This window comes from Pantherophis guttatus, chromosome 8, assembly GCF_059756535.1.
Source record: "Pantherophis guttatus breed Tessera chromosome 8, ASM5975653v1, whole genome shotgun sequence".
NCBI classification, from domain to species: Eukaryota; Metazoa; Chordata; class Lepidosauria; order Squamata; family Colubridae; genus Pantherophis; species Pantherophis guttatus.
The window spans coordinates 46,970,181-46,987,966 of NC_142070.1; the positions used below are offsets into that span (position 1 = coordinate 46,970,181).

Genomic DNA, 17,786 nt, shown 5'->3' on the forward strand with positions numbered 1-17,786 from the left:
TGATAGTATCAGGGTTTCTTAAAATCTAACTTTATGGAAGATCCCCTGGTAACTTGGTGTAACTTAGAGAAAAAATGTGTTCCATTACTACTCCTTTTCCATGTCTGTTTCTTATTTAAAAATTAAAACAATTATCACACCATCTACTCTACAAAACTAGAAATGAATGAAAAATAAAGTAGTTATACTGTACTCTACATATCCTTACTTTCAAGCAGTGTTCTTTCTCAACTTGATCTTAAGAAAATATCTTAAAAAATCAAGGCAAGTTTTAAAAAAAGTCTTGAAAGTGAACAATCAACTCCAATTTACTATTTCAATTCAACGATGAATTGAAATAGTATTCAACTGACTTTATCTTGACTTTTAGTGGAACATGTGCTTGTTAGTACTGGGGACAAAAATCTTTTCGTTTGCTAATTTTGTAAGGGCTGTTATGCCTGTAGGTAGTTTCAACAGTACTGACGTTGTTGATAACCCTATCCTACTACCACCAATAAAAAAAGTGTGTAATGAAAGAAGCCTTCCAGCATTCTTGCAAGTCTTCCTTTTGAAGCAAAGTAAATTACTATCCATTCCATGCCACTCTAAAACGTTCTCTGTATAAGGGATTCCAAACCTGGAAAATAGCAAGAACAATTTTCTTTCTTTTACTGAAATTTACCATAAAAAATGAACTGTTGCTTTTTCTATTTTAAGGCTGTAATTTTAAATTTATAAACAATATTTTTAAGAAATATTGATTTTAAATAAATTAATTTACTGGTTTTAACATTTATTCTATCTTGTAGGTTCATTAAATAATAATAAAGGCATTTTAATTATACAGCAATTTTTTCTTCCTGACAGAAAGAAGACTGTCATTGTACTTCTAATCATGTGTGCCTCAAATGGAAAAAGTCAGACTATATCACGTGCTAAATGATATATAACACTACTTCAGATAGTGCTACAAATCACTAAGCATATGATATAGTCTGGCATTTTTCAGTTGAGGTATACAGTACATGTATAGAGAATTAAGGGATTTTCTTCAGTTGTCCATTGAGTTTTTCAGGTCATTCCTTGTTCAAACTGCTTTCACGCTACTTTCAAAATGGCTGATTGAGATTGGCATGCTCCAAGTGTAACCTATAATCTATAAAATCTATGCTACCATTCATAGTCACATTTTAATGTATTTTCATACTTTAGAAATTCAGTGTTATTAATTATCATAACTTTTTTCAAAACATAAATTCTGTTACCTACTTAGGACAAGTTGCTTTTGAATTATTATTCTACATTTTCAGGGGTTGATCCATTAATTATCCCATTAAATTGAGCATACTCATCAGATGACTAATTATATGTTTTCAGCTTATCACAAGGAAAAGTAAAAGAACATACAATTGTCTCTTCTGACAATATCAAGGACAGATAAAGCAACAGCTACTGATCATTACACATGAAATGTTTAAAGACTGCAATTCTATTACATGGGGAAGGTGGTTATATATATTAGTTATAGTATCTTATGGAAAGAAAACTTCACAATAACAAGAGCAATTCAAGCAATGCTTTAATAGCATTTGCAATTTTTTAAGGATTGTTTTTAATGATAAAATATAATAGAAACATTTATAAATGAATCATTATGCTGACAATTCAATAGGTATAAAAGTAAGAGGCACAAATTTTAACCAAACATATAGCTGATTATAATTTAAATAATAATACCATTATTTAATAATTTGATTCAATAAACAGTATGCCCTGGATCAACTAATATCTGCTGCAAAATTGCAAAAAAAACAATCATTATAATCTATTTTTATTTTCATATAATTTTTAACTTTTACTTCTCAGGCAAAAGACTTCAATAAATTCTGATTTTATCATACATACATGTATGATAAAATCAGACAAAGAATGATTTATCTGAAAAGAGAAGATAACAATGGGATGAAGATCCCAGAAGTGGTATAGATGTTTTGTGTTCACACCTGGCTAAAGTAGTCAACAGAAGCTGGAAAGATCCCAGATCAATTACATTATCAATGATGACATTCTTACAGAAAATACCAAATATCAGGAAGGAAAAAAAAATTATTTTAAAATAGAAGACAAATGTAGGCAGTCTCTGCAATGGATTAGTGATAAAATGAAGGCAATATCATGAGAACATGCCTTTTAACAATGGTAAGGCAACTTTGTGCCACAGTTATAAAGATGTGCGGATAATAATCATATGTTCTGTTTGTATCCAAATAGTAATAAAAAGGGCATAATTGGCCAGGGTAAAATTGTTCTTAGAATTTAGTATTGCAATTTAAACATTCATAATTTCATTTAAACATTATATGACTATTAAATTACACAAAGTAATTTTGTGTACAATACATTTTGTATTTTGTTTAGTTTTCAATTCTTGATAGCACTGGCAACTGCAGTATATTTAATGGTTAATCCCCTGAACCTGAATTCCTTCATCTAAAAGCTTAGGATCTCTTATAAATCTGTCTGCTTTAAAGGAGCACTTTTAATTTTTTTTAAATTTTGTTATAATATTCCCCAGGTTGCTTATTCTCTTCCTTGTTTTGACACATTTATTTATACCTCTGCATTACAACTAGCAACAATTATTCTTCTAGCTGTAAACGGAAATTCTAAAGTGCCCATGCATACATTTGTACAGCTTGTATCAACACTTTCGGTGGCATTCTGAAACATTATTTTTACCAGTTTGCTTATCATTTCTCTAAGTCCATTGACGATCCCCCCCTCCCAGAAAAACCTAAAACCAAATCAAAAAGTAGTTCTGAGCGATCTGCTCCTTAGGAGCAGAGGAGAGAGAGCCATAGTATACACTGTATATCACTTCTCCATCAATATATTCTATTGATAATGTATGTCTTAGAAAAAAAAGAAAGAAAAAAGAAAGAAGGTGAATTTTTGTGTCTATTGAAAAGCAGCAGAAAAGAAATGAGTGTTCATGATTTCTATATATGAAATATGAAAAATGAAATTTAAACAAAATTATATTTAGGCAATATATCATTCTCATGTGATATAGTACAGTATTACACATATTTCCTATTATAGCAACTGTTCGTTTCTCATTCTTACAATATTAGAGCATGAATATTCAACAACTGCCTCTGCCTATAAGATAACTTCTTATATGTTTTAATTACCTATTTGTTTCATAAATCTTCAGAATAACCTGGATAAAATAAAAAGGATAAAATAAAATTTTAAATTTTAAGTTATAACTTTGCAAAATAACTACCAAAAATAAATAAAGTTCTGTTAAGATTCAAATTATATTTGTTTGGATTGACAAACACAGCCATTTCTTGAGAAAAATGTGAAATAGTTTACTTGGGTTTCAAACTTCCTTTCTGATATTTTAATCACTGTTAAACCGAGATCTTTCACAGCACTCTTTTACAACTGTCTTCCTAAAAAAATTAAGATGAGGACTTAAATTTGGAATTAAAAATTTAAATATAAACTTCAGTTTATTTCAGTAATAAATACTCAACTCTCTTTCTTTCTTGATATATACCTCCTCTTTTTGGACAATTCTATTTTCTTATCAATAAAACTACTTTTTATATTATTTAGCCAGTATTTACAAATTATAACAGTGAACTTTTTCATTGTCATACAATACAACAGAAACTTATCCCAGTCATGTTGGAAGAGTATAGGAAATATTTTCTTGAGCTCTTTCTGAAGTTTTATTTATATAATTTACATGTATTTGTATTTAAACTAGAAAAACACTCAATCTGCAATTAGTCCTGTTTCTACTGAACATCTACATAAATTGCTTATAAGAAGCTTTCAGGAATTTGATCTGTACAAGCAAAACTGGCTGTAAATTCTCTTCTAAACATATTATGCCATTTTATCATTGATTTTCAGAGGCCTAAGGAAACTATTATGGTTCTAATGTATCGTTGCAAGGAAAACCAACTGGCTATCAATTATCAACAATGCAAAGTATTAACAATCTCAAAAGTATAGCTTGGAATATACAGACTGAATTTTCACTAGCTGTATTTAACACTCTAAGATAAGTGTCCAATGAGACATTGAGACTTGAGCTTTTCTAGACCAGAAGTCATGATATAGACATGGAGATGGACAGCATTTAAATTTAATAATCTAATAACAAATACATGAGGCTTATTCTAGCAACCATAAAACTATAGAAATTAGTATAAATTTACTGCATTTTTTTTACTATACCAAGTACTTCCTAAGTTTAGATGAAGAGAAGTTATTTAAACAGTGAGTTAGCTAAACCATAAGGTTCAGTTTGTTAGAAAAAAATACACTGCAAATTATATTTAAATTTCTTATCTACCTTTTTATCACTGGGCCTTTTCCAAGTCCATTATAATGCCTTCCCTTTAGCAGTGTGAGAAGGCAGATTTAACAATTTCCTAGCTACAAAGCATGTGTTCTTAATGCATTTTTTATATGATACCAGCTTCTTATAGCAAATTTCTTGCGACACCAAAATGACTTTTACACCCATCATTTTCTGACTGAAAATATCCTGAAGATAATATACTGTACATAGAAGGGAAATATACCTTTCTATAGTATGGTAATCCTGCCAGGCTCAGACAAATGCATATACTTATTAGAAAACTATGATGCAGAATCCATTTTATTGTTGTATTTTATGTATGCATAAATTCTGATTAAAGAATTGAGAAAAAGAATTGAATTGCATTGAAATTGAATCTGCAGCTTGCATACAGTTTAAGAACAGTGTGCAAATCATAAAAGCCTATACACCTCCTCCTGTTGTCACCACTGAATTTCACAATTCCACATCAAATCACTCTGTCTCCAGCCTGCTAAATAATTATTTGTCTCAGCATCAGCTCACAAAGGTGGAAGAGTTAATTCTGTCTTCTCTCTGTGTGTGTCTCAGTTGTTAGTCTTTCCCATTAATTTATGTGCGAGAAAGGTTATGTATGAAGATTATGTGTGGGCAAAGAGGGAAGGCAGAAAAGGCCAAAGGGGATTACAGTTATGGCTATGATAGTGCAAACTCCAGTTATCCCTGCTGATATGTTGCCTTCAACCCACTACCTGTAGGCATCGCTCAGATGCAAAACTTTTCTAACAGTAATGTTGCATTCTATTGTTGATGGTAGGGAAGTATAATGACACAGTGTTGGAATATGATACATTAAAATTAATCAAAAGTGCAGAATGTGAATTTGATACACTTGTTTTCTTATATTTTTATCAGCCAAGAGAACCTGTCCATGATGACAGAACATGTATTTTCACTTTTAACATGCTGGTTCTCTTAAAAAGGCAAAGAGAAAAGGAACTTATTTTAAAAAATAAGACTGTCTTAAAACAGTACACAGAAAAGTATTTCAGTCAATCCCATGTAAGCACATTTTCAATCTTTGATTTATTTATTTATTTATTTGACTTGTGTATTGCTGAAGAATTTATTTAAGCAGTTTTATCTTAGAGCAAAACAGCACACATTTCCTTTCTTACTCTTGGCAGCCTGTAACTTCTCAGATTGCAAACAGACCAAAACTAGTTCATTTTCCTTATGTTTTTTCAGCCAGTAGCCTGGTACACTAATTAGAAATAAAATGCTTGACCCATAAAGGAAACGGCAGGAAATCTGAAATGAAGGCATTATGCAGCATTTCATGCTCCTTAGTGATGCCATTTTAAATATTTCAGACAGCTATAAATAATTAAAACCTCACCACAGCAAATTATGTCCTATTATGCAAATAAACAGCCTCCTCCCCAGTTTCATTAGAGATGCTAGATGACAAGCTGAGCAGTTTAAACATGGCAAGGTATTGCACTGAGCTGAAAAATCTTTCAATTTTATTTCTGGTAGTGCCAAGTTTCATGTGGATTTTTACTCTAATGCTTTAATTTGCATGAGCAAATAAACATTTAATAAACCTTTTATAAGTGGTGAAAATGCATCATTTAATTAAATTTGATTTGTTGTAAGACTATTGCACTTCATGAATATTTAAGGTCAGCAAACAGTTTGGCTAATGGAAGAATTAATTATTTTTTTCTTCAAAATATGCACATCATATAACACCTGTAATGCAGATTCCCTTTTCTTTTAGAATTTTGTTTTAATCTTAAATGCTATCAGAAATGCATTTAATATTTCTTTCCTAAACAAGAAATATGAAAACAAGAAAGGGGAATATGTTGATTTTGATAAATGTATTATAAAATTGAATAAATATTGGAAGGAAAAATGTTTACAAAATTAACAAATGTACATACATTTTAATAATCTTCATTAGAAAAAAATCATACATCATTTTTCAACATGAGTTTGTTCATTATCATTAGAACATATTCTTGAGAATCCTGTAACTCAGGATTAGGCTGTTGTTCAGCCTAATTTTAAACCAATCTTATATTACAGCTGACTTGCAGAATGTCCATTTTATTACTTCAGTATGATAATGTTAAATCACAACATTTAAAGTTAAAAATTTAGCAAACAGAAACTTAGAAAAAAGTTTGAATATTAACAATTAAAATATTTTATTCTTAACTTGTATAAAAATCCTGAATAGTTAGACAAACTACCAAGTGACAATAAATATGACGTGATAATGAAGTAAGCTGGTTCACTAGCTTGTTTTCCAGCATATTCTAAAATATTTGGGGAAACTTCTTTAAAAATAAAAGCATCATTTCTAAATGACTTCAGATATATTCTCCAATTCATTTTTACATACTAACATTGTCTTCAACTATATCTTTATAGTTGAAGTCAGGCAGAAACTGAGATTTTTGTTGATTCCTGTAAAAGTATTATATTTTAAAATATGTATTTTGAATTGAATTATGTAGCTATTATTAAAATAATTTAATACAGGAAACACTATGAAACAATGCACATTATGTCAACATTAAATATATTGGGGCAAAAGAATCACATGGAATATCTATCTCAGCCTTTTAATTGTGCTAATACTACATATTCTAATATTTCATGTCAGGATAAATTTTCATGTCAGAACTATATTCCAAAATATCTGGAAGATACCAGATTAGAGAAACCTGCCACAGTCTGAGAAATCAAACAAGAGTCTTCTATTTTTCCTGAAGAAATGAAGTTCATCTCCCAGCATTATGATCTTATTAAAAAGTATTTAACAAGAGTAGTATTCACATCATTTTTCAGCAACTACGTTTCCTTTTACATGAAATATAATTTTACTGACTGAATATTCAAAAGATAAGCTATGGGTTGTTGTAACTACTTTAACATTATTGCTTTGATTGGGGCACCATCAAAGACCAATTTGGACAATAATGATGCAAGTGGAAACATGCGTTTGTACAGGCTTATTACTTATTTGTTAAATTAATGCAACAAAGAGAACAATTGAGGCAGCAAATATAACTGCAACTACACTATGTCAGAATAAGCTCTGATTTAGCAGAAACATAGGATCATCTGCTTAAGATAATAAGATTTCAACTGAAAGTGAGCTATGTATAGAGCCTCTCAAACCTACCTTCACAACTATCATCTATCGCACAGAAGCTGATGTTCTCAGTAATTCCATTTTCTCATAATTCAGTCCCTAATCTTTTTTAAAAACCTCTTTTCTTTATTCCAAGTACAATAAAAAGATTATGCACATCATACACTCAGCTTTCTCTGGAGAATAATAGATTTAATTACTGTTTTTCTGTCAATGAAAAACTCCATAACAGCATATTTTGTGACAAAATATTTCATAGTGCTGAAGTCTCATGTATTTAGAGTCAAATCAGTAAACTGATGTGATAAGCAATCTTATTAAACTGTATTCCAGTTCTAAAATATTTTTATTTTAATGCAAGATGAACAATTCAGTGTGTGTGTGTGTGTGTGTGTGTGTGTGTGTGTGTGTGTGTGTGTATCAGGGGTGAAATCTAAATTTTTTTGCTACCGGTTGTGGGCGTGGCTTAATTAGTGGGTGGGGCTTGGTGGTAAGGTGACTGGGTGGTCGTGGCCAAGTCAATGTCACTTCTTTGCCCTTTTTTAACCTACAAAACACAACACAACACAACTGGCTCACCCACAATATAAAAGCAGCTGTGCTAGACCCAAAATGGCCCCGCAACAAGCAGAAACCTCACACAGCCACAAAAAGCCCAAAAAACCAACTTTCACACTTTACACACACAAAATTCCACATACAGCTTTGTGAGATTTTGTGTGTTTGTGTAGTTAAGAGTGAAACACTACAGAAACACACTAAATCTCAGAAAGCTGCACAAATATTATTTTATTTTATTTTTATATAAAAGCAGCTAAATTTAAAACTTCCTAAACTTTAAATGGCTAAGTCTAAAAAAAGAACAACTAAAAAAAACCCCAATTAACTATTTTTTTTAAAGCTCCCAAAGGGGAAAAAACCTTACCCAATAGAACAGCGGTCTCCAACCTTGGCAACTTTACGACTTGTGGACTTCAACTCCCAGAATTCCTCAGCCAGCAAAGCTGGGAGTTGAAGTCCACAAGTCTTAAAGTTGCAGATAGAGCTGTTCACCGATGAGATTGATTGCAGGCAGGGAGATTCAGTTGCTTGCTGATGCAATGGATTGCATGTATTACAGCAAGAGAAGCAAGGCAGGCATTGCGACCAGCAGCTAAGGTAAGCAAGCTGGAGGCTGGGGAGGGGGGGGGAGAGAAAAAAAGAACCTTTTTTTTTCTTTTAAATGGGTCTGACAATCCAAGCTGAGTTGCCTGATTAGCAGGCAACTCAGCTGGGATCATCAGAGCCATTTAAAAGGAAAAAAAGGCTCTGATGATCACGTGGCTCAGCTGGGCATGGAGGGCGGGGGCAGGGATTTTTGCTACCAGTTCTCCGAACTGCCTGCGGCCATCACTACCTACTCACCCGAGCTAGTCCAAACCAGGAGCATTTCATCCCTGATGTATGTATGTATGTATGTATGTATGTATGTATGTATGTATGTATATGCAAGTGTTTTATCTACATAACTATAATGTATTTCATTTATTTTTATCTCATCTTTATAAATAACTCAAAGAAATGACCAACTCCTTCTTCCTACTTTCCCCATAACAATAACTATGAGGTGGGTTGATCTGGATTGGTCCAAAGTCATCCAGCTGACTTTCATGCCTAAGGTGAGACTAAAACTCTTGGTCTCCTGGTGCCCTAACCAGTAGAAATGTAATGTGCTATCTGGTAATAAATACTTTTTTTAAAAAAATATAAATTAATCAAGAGAACCAAGCAATCACAAAAAATAGTGTCAGGAAGTAAAACTGTTCTTAGTTCTTAGTCTATTTAGTGGCATTTAAAACCCATTTCAGTCCAGGAGTTTGCTTTTCCACATTCTTACAATCTGAATATCACAAAACCCAGTGAAGTGTATTACATTTAAAAACAGAAAAATAATCTTCAAGCTGAATGAAATCTCAACTTGGATATCCTTAGATATAATACAAGATTATATAGCAGAGGGGGTAGTAGAACCTGGGTATGGATCAGCCTAGAATCCCTACACAGCTATGACTCAATCCAATCCCCTTGAATTCCACTGACCCTTATCTAAGTCCAAACAGTGCTGTTAATTGATACAGATCCTGTGCATAGGCAGGCATGAATGGCAATCAGTTTTATTGGATCTTTATGTGGACTTGATCCTGCATACCTGACAGATTTTCACTACACATATACATACATGCATGCATGCATTCATGAATACATACATGTGCCTAATGTCCTAAAATGCACAATTTACCTATAATTGTCTCTTTGTATAGTGAAAAGACATATATAGTATATCTCAAAGTTGAGAAGCAGTCTGGTGCAATGGTTATGCAGCTAGACTGGCACAAGGTTATCCAGATTGTAGACCAGCTAATTACCAGTTCACTGAATAACTTCAGCTCAGCCCACTCACATAGATGTTTTGGAAAAGCATGGATAGCATGTGTGCTATCTTGAACTCCTGAATGAAAAGGTGATATAGAAATCTGAGAAATAACGAGACAAGTGCTTTTCATTCATTCCATTTCCTGATTTCAGTCATTCTTGTTCTAGAATATCTGAAGCAATATAGCGAGTCTCTATCCTAGTAGAAGAAAGAAAAAGAAATCCTACAAAAAAACATTGGTTGCATTATATTAATGAGGAGCTTTTCTCTTACTTCCTGGTATTTTCTCCACCTTTGCTGCCTCCTTCAGTTCACAAGGAAACTGTTTTTGTCAGAACTTTTGCTAGGTTTTCTCAGAGCTCTTCATTCTAGTATTTTTCCAAATACTGCATAAACTCACATATTTTGGAACAATCCTTTCCGTATTATGACATATATTCCCATATCTGTATTAACAGAGCTACATAGTATAAAACTACACATTGCGTGCTGCTACAAATATGCTGACATTAATATATTGGTTCATTAATTAATGTGATTATACATAGTTAACATATTCAAACAGAGTTGAAGACTATTTACTGAACGTAAAACAGAATAGCCCTTTCTCTCTTAAATTAGATCACAGTAAGGAAGTAATTTTACTGTTATCATTCTGAAAATTAGTATTTGTTTTGCTATATATTGTCAGTTAATTCAATATTATATTTATTTTTATTTCAATGTTATTAAACTATGTAATTATTTCCTTTTTTGTGGAGTGGGGAATTGTTAAAATTAACAACATCCATAGTACCAATAAAACATCATAAGTCAGCCTAACTTACAATAATACTAAAAAAGGAAGCAACCTGAAATAGACACTTTAGTAGTCTTAATTATGATATAGAAACCTAAATAGGAGAGGGCAGTTAAAGAACATAGGGAACAAAAAGTAATCAATATTAATAGCTATGTAGTCAGTTTTAATTATACATTTTTAATCCTATTAGTACAGTTAAAACAAATTGTCAAGATCTTTGAGAATTTTATAGATAAACTAAATATTTAGGCACGTGCTATTTCATTCCTGCAACTAGCTTGTAGCTTTCATTCAAAATGATAGATTGGATAGCTTCATTCTCTGAATTATTCTAACTGGACTTTCCCTTCTAATCTGCTACAAGTTTCTTTTACTAGTTACATGCTTTATAGTACAAGCCTCATATTTTCTAATGCTTAGTTCTTAACTATTTATTAATATTTGTCAAGCCGTTCCCCGCTCGCCACACCGGGGAAACCCTCAAGGCAACAAACCCACCAAGCAAAACCAGACGCACTCTGGAAGATGTGATTATGGGCTGCAAGGGGGAGCGAAAACGACAAGTTCACGGTGAAGGGGGGTGCTAGCAGTTCGGTAGGCGGACAGTCACCCCGCGGCTGGGCTAGGGGCCGTTCGGGTCATATTACATGCAGGCATTCGGGTGACGAAACTGTCTGCACAAGTGCGAGGCTGTAAACCCGGAAGCATAGCAGATTGGCTAGCTAAGAGGCGCTGCTATTTAAATGGCAGTGGGTTGCGATAGATCCCAACGCCGACTTTGTGTTATCGTCATTTGAACTCAGTTTTGTCTGCGCCAAACCTGGCGAACGAATAAACCTGAATCCTGTTTGAAGCCAATCCTTTGCAGCATGGTTTGTGAAGTGCCCAGGTTTTGCTGAGCGATCTGAGAATATTTTGGTCTCTTGATCTATTATTATTATAAAGTTTTATATCTGAATTAAAACAAAAACAAAGAATTTTATAATTTTCCTTTAAATGAACTTTTGTTATATTTCATTTTTTTTAAATTCATAAGTTATATGTACTTAATGGGGAGCGGGTTGATACTTTTTTATTTGTTTATGCTACTTGCTGTTTATTTTGTTTATGCTACTTACTATGTATCTAATAAATAGCATTCTTCTTTCCATTTGTTTTATTGCAATGTTTCTTTACCATGCTTTAAACATTTTCTATATACCATATAGCGTATTCAGACTGTGCTTTTACTACATTTCTATGATCTATTTTACTTATCTGGATATTTAAATCAACTTTTCATTTGACAAGACATTACTATCAATGCACTGAATAGAACAAGAAAATATAAAATGGAATACAGAATCTATGTTTCAGTTACTCACTTTATCTGAGATTTCATCCCTTGGCAAAATGATGCATCAAAATGTCTCTGGCATACTGTACAATATCCAAACTATATATTCTGGACATTTTTAAAGAAACATATTTTCCTTCTTTCTTTGCCTTAGATGGCTCCACTGGTTTTTACATATTGTAGTTGTTGCAACAAACTTTTGAAGCAACTTCAAACTTTCTCATAAATTAACTGAAAAATGTGAGCAAGGATGTCTGTTACAGTATTTATGGAGCTAATTTATGGGGTGCTCATTTGGTGGCTCTCTTTCTGTTTGATTCCAACAAGTGACATTAACTATAGGTAAACACTTTTTTTAAAAAAAAAAATTTCAGCACTCTGGACATCCATTGTGGATCAATTGCCTTGTGGCATGGCCAAATGAAGTGTGGATGTATCATAAAGTTTTAATTAATTGATTATTGTATATAAACTAAATGATTCTAGCTTGTTCTTAGCACAGTCTACATATCTTTTGTACTTTAACAAAAAATATTCCACAGAAATGGGAAATGCTCAAAAATTACAAATTAAATTACATAAAATTACAAAGAATGAAATTCTAAAATGACCAAATTAATAAAAGTATTAATTAATTTTTCAGACAAAGTGAAGGACTTTTTAAATACATATTGCATGTTTATATAATTCAAAGTTAAGATTTAAGGTACTGCTGATGAGATACATTAAAAAATCTACAATACATTTATACCTCTGAAGGGTGTATGTTTATTAATTTTGCAACAATCTCAAAAAGGTCATTCATAAGAAGTGCTGATTCAGTAACCAATATCAGTGAAAGGAACTGAAGTGAAGAGATACTGGAAGGGAGAATTACTGTTACAAAGCTACCTAATAACAGCAGACATGCAATATCCTGAAATGCAGAAACGAGATCTGAATGAATAAGCATTTAAATGTTTCCAGGAAGGATTATATTATATACTTAGAAGGAAAACAGCTGTTTCATATAGAATTTTATAATAGACCAGCTTTTTCTATATGATCCAAGGTTATATTCACTTCATTTTGCAAACAAGGTATAATGATATTTTCTTCAAAAAAAGGCAGTGTAATTGTCAAAATTATATTTGCTTGTTTTACGATGCAATAAATTCCTATTCTCACGAACAATTTTTGGTTGGTTGTTGAATCATACCAGCAAGACAGGGTTTCCATGTATACATAGTTTTTTTTAATCATGTGTACTGCCTTCATACCAGAAATCACCTCCATTTATCATGTATTATAGTGTGATAATTCCATACTATGAACAATAAACATATTCTGATATTGTTTGCTTCCAGTCTGAGCACCTTTTATAATATGAAAAACCAGTCAAGTACATTGGGTCTTATAAATGATAGCTAAAATTCTAGCAAAAAATAAGTAGGAACAGAAAAAAAATAACACCACATGAGCACCATAAGTAAATATGCTTAGGTAGACAGCATGATGCCCATGAACATCAGTATTCCTGCAGATATCTCCCATGATGCCAGGTTTAATTTTCTTTTACTCTTTTAATTAAAAACAATGTGAAGCTGGCATGCTGCAAACAGAGTTTCAGTCTCTAGCATCTGCTTTATTTCAAAGAATCCCATAAATCCTCATACTAATTTTTAGGAAATAAAAATGGTAGGTGGGTCTAGCAGTCTGCACATAAAAAAGACAGATTCACTTCAAATCCTATGAACCATTTTATGAAGCTAGCAGGTGTGGTAGGAAGCAAATCTTCCCAGTTTCCTTCTGGTATAAGTATTTTAAAGTTTTAGATGCCATTCACATCAGCCATATTGTAAGAAGTCATGGGGGGTTTTTTCCCTTAAAATTTCAAATATTCCCATTAGGCTGTGGAAGGAAAATCCTGTAATAGCCTGCATTACTTTCTTTTTTCCCCTGGGACCTGAAGAAATATAAGAGTCCTGGATAACACCTGGTTTCCAATTATCAAAGGCAAGCTCCGAGAGCACCAGAGTGTGGGTTTCTAGGTATACTTGAGGAAGATTTGAGAACAAAAAAGAAGAAATTCAGCCGGGGTAGTGGAGCATAAGTCAGCTTAGGAGAGAACTGATGGGAAGAAGGAAAAGGCTTGTATTTCAGCAAACAACAGCGGACAAGATGAAAAGGGAAGCAGTTCAGCAGGAATGCTTAGCAGAAATGCTGAGAGTTACAACCAGCTACCTCCTCCTTCTCCAATCACAGCCCATTCTTAGAAAGTCCAAAACCAAGTAACAACTGATAGTAACTGTAGCTGACCAGAAGAGTACATATTGATTGATTGATTTAAAACATTTATCTAATTGCCCATCTTTCAGACAATTCTTTCAAACTCTTCTTTACAGGATGGAGAAGGTATGCTTCCTAGCTCCTATTAGATGACAATATTTGCAAGGAAGGAACCAGGAGTGTGCCCAGCCTATCTTACCTGATAGTTTGTGTCCTTAGGGAAAGGTGGTCCTGCAGATAGCCTGTGCCTGTGCCATATAGGGCTTTAAAGGGAATAACCAGCACTTTAAATTGCACCCAGAATAAAACTGTAAATCAGTGCATCTCTCTCATCAAAGGAGCTATATGGGTAAACCTAAGAGGCCCAATACTGTGTACGCTGTCATTTTCTGACCAGTTGAAGTCTCTGGGTGATCTTCAAAGGCAGACACATGTAAAGTGCTTTGCAGTAATTCACTTTTGTGGCTAAATGGTTGTAAAAGGTTTGTTACAGGTTTAGGTAACAAAGGAGAACAGAATATTCAGAGGACTGCTTAGAAATTATCAACCCAGATTCCGACAAGCAAGGTCAATGGAGGCAGCTGGATTTGCTTAATGACCATATGATATTTAAACTGAAGTGATTTTCTTAGCAACCATGGCAAAAGGGTTGTAAAATCATGTACAATTCACTTAACAACCATTTTTCTTAACAGATATTCTGGTCCCAATTGTGGTAGTAAGTCTACAAAATTAGGCAGGACTTGTCCATTAATGAGCCACAATCAATTGCAACATTTTACCTTTTATTTTTACTTTATTTTTATTTTAATATGTTTCTGTCTTTAATTTTGATCAATGACCATAAATAAAAATTCTATTCTAAAAAAAAACATGTTGGGTTTCGGTTGGAATTGGGTTGCTATTGTGGGTAAAACAGGAAGAGGAAGGTGTATTAAGTATGCCACATTTGATAGATAGATAGATAGATAGATAGATAGATAGATAGATAGATAGATGATAGACAGACAGACAGACAGACAGACAGACAGACAGACAGACAGACAGACAGCCAGCCTTTTGAGGCTGGCCAAAAGAGCTGCCTGCCAAGAAGAGCTGCCTGCCAAGAAGAGCTTTGTGAGATGAAGAAATGGGGCTCAGATCCTGAAAATCTGAACTTTGTTCCTGCACTCCTCTACAGAATTTCCCTTCAATGCACAGATAGCTGACATTCTTCCATGAGGTGCATAAAGAAAGCTTAGATCCTGATTATTTAAGGTCAATTCATGTACCCTGTGAAAGGAGTTCTCTTCTGTTCACAGAGAACTGACATCCCCCTGCAGGGTGCAGAAACATCAGGGTTTAAGCTCTATTTTTGCATCCCGTACAAGTAGCTCCCTTTCATGTATGGAAGGGAGATGACATCCTCTGGCAGGTAGCTCTTTCAACCAATCTTTTGAGGGAGCAGGATTTCCAGCTTCTGAGCCAAGAGGCGGTGTAGTAAGATAAGAACAGAAGTGTGTCAGAGCAATGGAGAGGTCCTTGGAGGCCTGGTGCAGTCTGTGCTTGGATTTTGACAGGGAGGATTTTCAGCCCCTGAAGACAGCCTCCCAGGATTTCCCCACCCTTCTAGCCCAAAGGCACTGCACCTTACCAGGACTCAAGCCACTTAACTACCACAACTAGGCATGCTGGCATTGTTGAGTGAAGCAGTCACATGGGTAATTGTGTGATATCTCTCAAAAATCACTTTACTCAATGACCAAGATTCCAGCGCCATTTGTGGTCATTAAGCAAGGACTACCCATTTGAAGGAAATTGCTTAGAGCAAAGAAGATACTCAAATAAGTAAAAAAGAAAATAAACTGACAAAATTTTGCAAAATGTCCTAACATAATTCGTGCTCCAAAAATGTATGAATGATTGATCTAAATAGTCTTTTTTCTTTTTTCAGTTGGGAGAGAAGGCTTGAAAAACCCCTTATTTTATGGATGTGGATTACCACATCATACCTTGAGGAAAACAATGTATGAAAACACTGTATCCAAAACATACATGTTAGAATAAAAATATTGGAATAATGATACAACAGGATTAAGATTTTAAAAAAGCAATTTTAATTCAGTTTAAATATGAGGTAAAATCCTTAAATTTTCAAATCAATGGTATATATTCCAAACCAGAGATTTTTTTAAAAAAAATAATGCTTAGAACTTTTCCTTTTTCTTGTCTTCCAAGCCATAATAAAACTTGTAATTTCTGCTCTCCACTAATATAATTAATGAACACAATATAACACCACCAAAAAAAGGCAACATGAGAACAGGAATATTTCCACATTTTAGGCCATATAATTAGCTATATAATAAAAGCAAATCCACCACCATTGTAAGAAAAAGCTGTTGACATGGAATTCATGTGCACAAATGTGGTTTTAAAGGAAATTATATTAGGAGCCATTTATCTGTAAGTAGAAGTTATCAAATTTCCACCTGTAATTCTACTGTATATCATTTCCACTGAAAAGTTAAGATAATACATGGGAGTAAAGATGGCCTTAAAATAAATCTTTGTCATGTGTCTGTATATATACTGTTTTTATAATTATCTCATTATTAATTACATTATACTTGCTGGAAACACTGTAGGTCCATTGTCATTTATTGTTGAAAGGACCAATATGGAAGGGGAAAAATAATAAAAATTTGATTAATCAGCAGGTTTTTTGTATTGCCTGAAGCAGCATGCTTAGTAATTGGATAATTTGTCCATGCTTTCATAGCCCTAGCAGATGGAATCAGGGGACAGCACAGCTCATTTTATCAGAACCCTATGCATTTATTCAGATGTTTACATTACAAGATGAAGTGTGAAAATTTGACACTAGTACTCAGTTTCATTGTACTGTTTTATATACTATAATCATACTAGAAACAATAATATACAGTATATGAAACAAATTGAAAGGACAATTTTAGAAGAAAGATTTGATGTCAACTGATTTTTTCTATTGTAATTGATGCTTGTCTTATCCAAATTGCCTGTCCCTCTTCCAAAGTACATGGTTTTTCAGCTGTTCTTGTGATTATCATTTGTTCTGGGAAGCAAATTTTCCAATCATAAAATTATTACAGAAGTGTTATCAATATATATTTGAAATTATTTGTGAGTATGTTATATGTACAAACAGAATGCCTCAAAAACTACATTCAAGGAAGGCTTCTATCTACATATAGATTTTTTTGACATACAAAAATGCAGTGATTAATATTTTTGTTCCATTTTCATATGTATTTGAATATCTAGAAGAGACGTTGTCTCTCTGGTGATATTAATTCCATAACATTATCAACCAACTACTATCAAATAACATCTCTATAATTTGACATGGTTTAAATCTGACTGATTTTCAAAATACAAGTAACTATCACAGCTGTGTGAAACGTTTGAAAGAATACCAAGAAATACACATTT

At 33.1% G+C, this 17,786-nt stretch overlaps 1 protein-coding gene across 3 annotated transcripts in view; it reads right to left on the reverse strand.

Moving 5' to 3' along the window:
- TENM3 (teneurin transmembrane protein 3) overlaps positions 1-17,786 on the reverse strand; it is a 1,586,501-nt gene that overhangs the window by 1,485,983 nt on the left and 82,732 nt on the right. The window lies entirely within an intron of this gene.